A 9,004-nucleotide genomic window follows, 5' to 3' on the forward strand; every position below is an offset into this window, starting at 1 on the left:
TGATTTATTAGGTAAATTCCTACATATACGAAATTTTTACAAAATAATAATTATATCACATCTGACGCAAATTATTGAATGTTGTATAGAGAGGTAAGCCAAGGGGATTAGAAAGTTTGTAGCATTTTCTATTTAAGCTGCCTATTCTAAGCTACTTCTTTAGAGTGATCGACTATAAGTCGATGGGAAACTTTCCTCGGCCGATTAAATGCGCGTGCGTATCGAAATGATAGAATCCGTAAAATTGAACAAGAATAAGACGTTAAACGATTCAACGATGGATCAACGGTGGCACGATGGTATCGTCCGTAACGAACCATCCTGGGTTCGAAATTCTAGATTCGTTACGAGTCTTTTACGTTACGACAGTGACATCTCGAGCTCTCTTCTTAATAGTAGCGAGCATTGAGAACAGATAGAACGTGGTCGAACAAAATCATAGAAGAAAGGGAAGAAGGAGAAAAATGAGCGATGATTTTCTTTAATATTAATGCAGAGTTGGCGTTGGCGGAAGTGAGAAGGCAGGTGCGTTGAAGAAAAGCAGAAAGAAGATTTATGCCGTTACATGGCTCGTTGTTACGGTGAATCCTTGCCCTATTTCCTCTCTCATCCTAAATTCGATCAGTTCCAGATATTATTTATCATAATGTCAGACTACCATGACTGAATGGATTACACCGTTAGTAATCGCGTTGCCTTCTAGTCGAGACGTTCTCGCGCGATTCTAAAGACTAACAACGAGAGAGCATGAAAGTGTCACAAATTCGTTTAACAAGGACAGCTGAGAAGATCAATTTGTCGAGTAGACAGGAAGAGATATGGCTACGTGTTGCAACATAGCATTTGCTAATTATTTAGTATTTCTTTAACGAAACTATTCATTTTCAAAAATTTTCCATTATTATTGAGACACAAAAAATTGCACATTTATTTTCTTACAGTTTTCTTTGCTTAAAGAAAATAAATTCTATCATTCTGTTATTGATGTAATCTTTGCTATTGGTGTTTCACAGTATTTATTTGTAATATATGTGCATTTTTTTATCTCTTTGAGAAAAGAAAACTGAGAAAAAAAAAAGAATGAAGGGATAGAAAAAATTTGCTGCAGAATAAAATAGATTTGTTATTCTAAATTCTTTGGACTGAAATGCCATTTTAAAGAGTGAAAATCGATTTAGTCCTGAAAAAAAGCTTAATTTTCAATCTTTAAAAGTGAAATTTCATTTTTCAGAGTTTCATTCTAAAAATTTCACAGTTCATTCTAAAAATTTTAGAGAGTTTCTGTTTTTTCCTTTCCTATTTCTCTTTTTTCCGTTTTTTTAGAATACGAAGCCATAGTGTTCGTTGAATCATGTCTTAAGAACGTGGATTAATCATTTGCAACGAACGCCCTCGATAAACTCATTGCCTCGTCATGGATTTTGTGATTCGTGGAAACCAACTGTGGAATCCGTTCGATTTTTCTTGGTTTCTACAGGATTTATGATTTTCAAACAATCGGACTGTCTCACTCGTAGATAAGCAAGTCGCGGTCTTGTTTCTTGAAGGCACGGAAATATACTGTTATCGGCATGCGCGAGGTCATAGAAGAACGAAACGATGGAAGAATGTATGAGAAGTGAGAGAAAGAATGAAAGACACAGTACGAGGAAAGTTTAGATGAAGGATAAAAAGTGCGACTCGATAATCTCCCGGTACAGCAATTGTTTGCCGTCAACGAAGCGAGTACATCATTCTCGCTTGTTCCGCGTACGATAAATAGTTCGACGGCGGTTTTATCGACTCGTTCAAATAGCAAGTTGGAGGTGCAGTCAGAGTGTACCCGCAGGGTAAACACGCGCGCACACATCAAGTTCCTTAGGTCGTACTCGCGTACTACTTTGGAATCTGTCTCTTTAACCCGGCAGTTGGAACAGATTTAAAAGATAAGTTTTATTATGAAACAGATTCGAAATATTTTGAGTCCAAACCCTTTCATGTAGTCTTGCGAAAATTTGAGGAAAATAAAATAGATAGGATATTTTTTTTTTAGCTATGTCAATTATATCGCTATATTTTCAATTGCAATGATATTTTTTATTAATGTTTTATTAAAAAGGAATTAATTTATTATCTAAATTCTTATATTAAATTCTTATTTAAAATGATTTAAGTCAACGAATATAAATGATAACAATCCTATTATCAACACAAACAACAAAATCCTATTAAATTATTGTAAGAAATCGTTACATGCAAGACTGTAATGATTTCAAATATTTTAGAGTGATTCTCACTCTTAAAGTTGAAAATTGAACTGCTCTTTTTCAAAATTGATTGAATTTTTACTCCTTAAAATGAGATTTTACTTCAAAGAGTTTACAAAGTATATACTTATATAAAAAATATTCTAGATCTTTCAAATCAAATTTACAGACTACTTGATAATTCTAGTTTGAAAAAATTAGTATCAATATTAGGGTATAAGTTTTATTATAAAATAGTTTGTCGGACGAACAGTTGGCCTTTCGATGTAGATCCTCGATGAAGCATATAGAGCAAAAAGCCGCGATCTCCGCGACTACATCGTTTTCGAGATTGTCCTAAGCGGCATCGTCGCGCATCTTTACGAGGGACATTTGCGTCTCGGCTAAAATTCCACAGAGATAAAATCGTTAGGAATTATTGCTACTGTCGCGACCCGAGTATCTGTCAGGAGACAGAACGAGTTATGGTGTAACCACCTACACGTGGAATCTAAAACGACGTACTGGCGATGGTGGTCCCCGACGACGATATCGGCGACGTGATGATTTATGTAGATGTGTCGTAATACAGCCATTAGACGTAAGATGGTGGTCCATGATGTCAAGTGATAGGCTGGATGTAAAATCGCTTACAATGATTCATTACAAATGTTATAAAGAACAGAAAGATGGATTTATTACTTGCGCTGAGACAGAGATTGCCATTTCAGCAACTTAAGATGTCAATGTAAAGAAAAGTGCGGGTTTAAAGGAGTGTTTGGCTTTAAAAACGGCTTTCACTCTTAATAGACATACAGAAAATTAAATTGCTCATTCAAGAACAATTGCGATTTATATAAACAAGAATAATATTAACATTTGTCACTGTGTATTATTTTTAAAAGTTTCAATAATAATTTAATATGTTTAGACATTATATTCAAAATATTTCAAAATTTATATCATATATCTAAAAAAAATATATTAAACAACAAATATATTAAAGATAAAATTTAAAAAAAATATTTTTTAAAATTTTATCTTTAATATATTTGTGAACAGTGTTTCTTGATATACAGTGACGAAGTATCTCCGACGGCCTTACGAATGATCGTGGCGACAACTTGGCTAGGCTCGAAAATAAGAAAGATAAAGGGTAGCGAAGAACAGGCAGAACAGTCCTGAGGAACTCAAAGATCGCGGAATAACATGGAGCACCATATAGACCCGCGGGGTCGAGTGTGGGCTTGCAGGATGGAAGCAAACAAGATGTAAAAATCACGCGAGGCCCATTGGGTCGCGGCTCACGTTTTCGCAAGAAATCGTGGCGTGTCGTCGACACATGTAGCTCATCATAGGCCGGGATTTATGATCGTAACAAAAAGCGCCTGACGTCGCCAATACGTGTCCTGCACGCACCGGACAGATTTGATTGAATTTGTCTTATAAATGGATTATATCGATATTACGATTTATAGCGAAGATATTCGGAACGTGTCACAACCTCATATAGTCTAAATTTATAATAAAGATTACAAATGTGTATCCGTCTTGAGAGAAAGATTGAAAATATTTGCACAATTAAGAATGTGCGAATTTATTAATTTGTTGTCAAAAAGGATGGCTCTGATTTTAATGTTGTGTAACGTGTGGCTTTCAGGAATAACGTAATTAATTGGTAAAATGAGTTTGAAATTTGTTACGGATTTCCGCTCTGTATCATAAAAGTTCTTTGTGTCTCTTCCTTTTCTCGCGCTTTACAATTTGCCTTCTGTTGAAACTCGTGCTATAATAGAATCATGAAGGTGAAATGCAAACCGCGCAGAGCTGCAACGTCATTTCGTGAGATAGGGTACAGGTCCGTAACTAATCGCGAACTTCTTTCGCTGATTGGTTGCCTCATTGATAGAGCATAGCCGGGAAGAAAGATGATTATTTGCATATTATGTGTTGATCAAGATTGAAACCATTCTTATATTCATTCCATTGGTTATATACCAAATTTTATTAGATATTCATACGGAACAATTTTATTAAAGTATTTAAAAATTTAAATAAATCTGATTTAAGTAGATCTAAAAATAGTGGATCATCAAAATAATTACGTAAAAACTCAGCATGATAAGCAACGTTGCATAAAATTTTGACAACCAATCGTATATAATTATTGATCGTACATAATTATTTATTTTTACATCATTATTTTAACTATTTAATTAAATTTTTAATACTTTAACAAAATAATTATTTATGTATATTTTTTAAACTGTTATTTTCTAATTTTATTTTTATTCTCTGAGTTTTTAATTAAATAAAACTATTGTACATGAATGAAAGAGTTTATCTGTCACTGACGACGCGATTGTTCTTTTTTCTCGCGATTCGAATCGAACGATTTCGGTTGTCATAATCAAAAATAATCTGGGAGAGGAAGAAACAGTGTTATGCGGCAGAATCTTCGCAGTTTACCGAGCAATTAGGCTGCGAGGCTTGCTTTTGCGAGCCACAGTGTGTGCCGAAGAGAAGGAAGATGCAGAGGTACGAGAAAGCCGCGAGAGAAAGGAGTAGAAGAAGAGTTGGATGAAACGAGATGGAGAACGGTGGAAGGCAAGGGTACCAATGCGGTAGGTGGCTCTTGGCGGCGAAATGATTACAGGCCGCGAATGCACTCACTACCAGCTATAATATCGAGTACAAACGCAACCAAAAGTATCGGAGTCAAGTCCCCGAAAATCTTCTCATGCACAGATCCTCTGCTCAACATTAATTCCCTTCATTTTTTTACGTACGCAATGATTATATATTATTTAAATTCAAATGCCGTATATATATTTAATTCTCGTGTTACTCGATGTCGACAAAAGTTTCAGCTCGTATACATGTTAATCGACATCGTGTTTTTTATCAAATCGTTAATCGTGCATTTCCACACTGACCCATGAATACATTAAGATCGTCTTACTCGCTCATTATTAAAAATTCCAATCTGGATTGACAACTTGTTCCGTACTTAATAATTATTCGCGTCGAGTAAATTAATGTCCATACAGAGTATCTTACATCCTCTAACTTAGTACTTATATTTCTCAATTAACAGTTTAAAACGCGTACATAAATTTTTTAAAAAACTAAATGTAAAACGAGAATCTCTACATGACTTTCTCTTTCTTACCATAATAATATGTATATTTGCGACGAAATGTCACGCAACACTCGATAATATTAACGTGAGACCAATACGGCGCAATAGATTCGTGTTATCCCGCTTGGAAATCTGTATGTCGTCATTCTACTCTCACAGCTTATATTTCCAACATGACTGTAGACAGTTTGTGCATGGTGATAATCCGGAAACGACCGTTTAAACCGATGTTCGACTACGAGTTCTTTCCGGACCCTCTTTTCGATCTCCTCGAATGCGACAAGTACGCGAGTGAATTACCGGTAGTTGATAGCGATCTGCGTTTCCCTTATACCAGTGCAGTGAAGATCAAATCTCGAGAGGATCCGTGCGAGGACAAAGAAGATGTACATAAGAAGCGAAAGCGGCAGTGAGAAGGGCGGAGAAAACTGGTCCGCGGTCATACGGGGCGATGAAGACGAAAAGGTGAAAGGTCGAGGGCTCCGTCTCTTCCCCGTGGAAGTTGCGAGTGATCCTGCAGATTGTTATGGAAAATGGAAAAAGGCAAAATATACTGAAATTTACCGTGGTAATCTATTCTACATAATACAAATAAGTTAAGTTCCTTTTGAGTGCAAAAATAAATTCAATCAATTATCATTTATGTACATATTTGTTTGTATAGATCTCTATGATATATCTTATATAGAATATAAAGAAAAATTATCGTTTTTTCTTCTTTAATTTGCGTGAATTTGCGGTTAAATTCCATTTATGTTCATTTTTATCAATGTAAATTAACTTTGATCTCTCAATTTAATTTATTTTTTATCCTTTTCTAGTTTTAAGAATTAAAAAAAATAAAGAGTTTTAAGAATTAAAAAAAATAAAATATATTAAACCGAGAAATTTATTGATAGAAATAGGCATTGTACTCATAAATGTTCTATTAGACTTTATCTAATTGAATCTATTAGACTTTATCTAATTTGCGCAATAGATTGGTGAACGTAATCATGACAGGTTTTTCGCGCACATCAAATTAATACCTCTCACAACGGTTATTTAATCTCGACAGGAATAACATTACGATCGATCTTTAAACCGCGTGACGCGCTTTTGTATCTCACGATTTATACGTAATCATTTTCTACCCGCTCCTGACAGAACAATGTATCATAGAAGTGCGAAGCGAATGTAAAAATGGATTCTCGTCCCCACCGGCGTTATTATCCGTGAGTGGCTTTCTCGGGACTTGATTAACACGTCAAGCGTTATGGATGCCACATGGCGCTCTCACTTTTTCGTTTACAGGTGTCATATAAATGCCGCACGTTACCGTGACGCGCCTGTTCAATTTACGGAATTTCTAATAGCTTCTGCGCCTCGTCTTTATTCCCTAATGGCCGCGAAATAAAGTAATAACGCAAGAGATTATATAACTCTTTAAATAATATTTCTGATGCATATGCAAAAAAAATGTGCATTATGCATCGAATATATTAGTACATCAGCTTTTTTACGAACGCTTTCGTAGAAATCTCCAAACCCGCAAAATACTTGAAACGATCGTGGACTTCATAAATTCTATTATACTCAATAATATTTCATCAAGAAGATACTTAAACTTTTGAAACTGACGCCTAAAATTTGTAACATATTTACTGATACTGATGTCTTACAGACTCAATTTAATTTACTCATTTAATTTATGTTACTTAAAAGGCATTAATTAATTTCAAGGAATTAAAATGACATAACTCGTATAAAAATGAATATTAAGTATATTTTAATAAAATAATTCAAATTTGTATATGAAATATAACGTAATAAAACATGAAGAGATATGTAATATAGAGAAAAAAAAAATATAAAAAAGATGTACTTAAGAAAGAAAGACCAAATATAAAAAAATTGAATTGTTTGACATTTTTAACAAAGAGATTTATAATATATTTGAATAAGTCCACTGTTAGTTTCGGAAAGTTAAGAAGCAACAAAGTGAGCTTGTAATATTGCACTATAAAGGTAACCTCAAAGTATTCTCATATAGAATAGTTAATCATTTTTAGTACGTTGGCGACAAATGCATTGTAATAACGAATGAATACAATCGGAGGGTGAATTGGAAATAAGGATGTTAGTATATACGGAAGATACGAATCTATCTGCAACTAGATACCGACGTTAGTCGCAGACGTAACAGAGGGAACATCTCGTATTAACCGCTAAATCCTCGTCACCCCATTGCGACGTTACGATCGTTTCGTGTTGCAATGTTGCAATGAAACATGTCTCTGGGCGTCGAAGCGTACATGTTACAGGCTCATGAAAATAACGCGCAAGCTACTCTTTCGCTCTCTACCCCTTTCCTCTCTTTTTCCCTTCTTCTTCTCTCTCTCTCTCTCTCTCTCTCTCTCTTTCTTTCTTTCTCTTTTTGCGCAGTGTACTTCTTTTAGTTTTACTAAGTGGCCATATGGGGACATTCGACATAATGGGGTGGGAGCGGCTCGAGCGAAAAAGCTCGGCTTACAATCGCCTCGACGAGATCTAAAAGAGCCGCAGGGGAGCCAGAACTGGTACGAGAAGGTCCATTATCAGGTTGCAAAACATACATCTGGCCGGTGAGGGCACGTGCCCGGGGCCTTCGGACGAAGGGCACGCCTCCTAAAGCCCCCTTGCCCTCTCTTCATTCCTCACCGAGGCATCATCGTGCTCTCGTCCTTCTAACCCCACGACGACTTCGAGCCTTCGCGCTCTATGCACTCGATCTATGCGATCGCGCGTTCGCATTCAAACGAGGTGTTAATGCGCCTTGTCGACAGCACCGCGGGTGTCCGATCATGTTTTAAACAGAATAATATAATTTCAATACTCAGCGAATACAATTATTTATTATATACTCAATAGAGTATTTCATATATCTATACAAATTCTATATAGAAAGTATAAATACATACAATAAAATAGATCACATATTTATATATCAGATATTATCAAATATTATTTTGTTTTTTAATTACAATTTAGGTACGTTGAAATTATTAATTTTGTATAATTGTAATTTATGTTTCGTCTTTAATAAAGTTTATATAAAATTGATATAAACTCATAAACATAATAAATAAATTTTAGCTTTATTGTATGGTATAATTGTGTATAATTGAGCTAAAGTAAAGTTAAGAGAAGTATGATCCATTCGAAGTAATACGTATATGTTTTCCGGCCAGATAAGAGGCCAATGATGTCGTTTTAAATTAACTGTACATCCGCTGAAAAGTCTACGGCTTATCTTGAAGGTGTCGTTTGCTTAGCGATGACGCATTGCGATGACGAGATGACGACCTTATTACTTAATCTACCGAGTGTTACGAGACGTCTCGAGCCTGTGTTAACTTAAGCAAATCGACAGATTTGTCACTGGCAATCTTAACGACCATGATCGGACCTCTCTCTCTCTCTCTCTCTCTCCTTCTCTTTGTCTCCTTCTCTCTCTCTCTCTCTCTCTCTTTCTGTCTCTCTTGTTGCTTATGTTTCTCATTTCCTCCTCTGAAACTCGTTCCCAATGAATTATTCTATTGGGAACACTGATTATATCAAGGCTATGTACTATCTTTTGAAACGCAGATTAAATACGTCTTAAGTTTATGTATATATA

The 9,004-nt window shown here is 35.3% G+C and overlaps 1 protein-coding gene across 1 annotated transcript in view; it reads right to left on the bottom strand.

Annotated features, from left to right (window-relative positions):
* Positions 1–9,004, bottom strand: part of LOC108695170 (protein Wnt-1) — a 23,166-nt gene that overhangs the window by 2,138 nt on the left and 12,024 nt on the right. The window lies entirely within an intron of this gene.

This window comes from Atta colombica, unplaced genomic scaffold (genome assembly GCF_001594045.1).
Source record: "Atta colombica isolate Treedump-2 unplaced genomic scaffold, Acol1.0 scaffold126, whole genome shotgun sequence".
Lineage (NCBI taxonomy): Eukaryota > Metazoa > Arthropoda > Insecta > Hymenoptera > Formicidae > Atta > Atta colombica.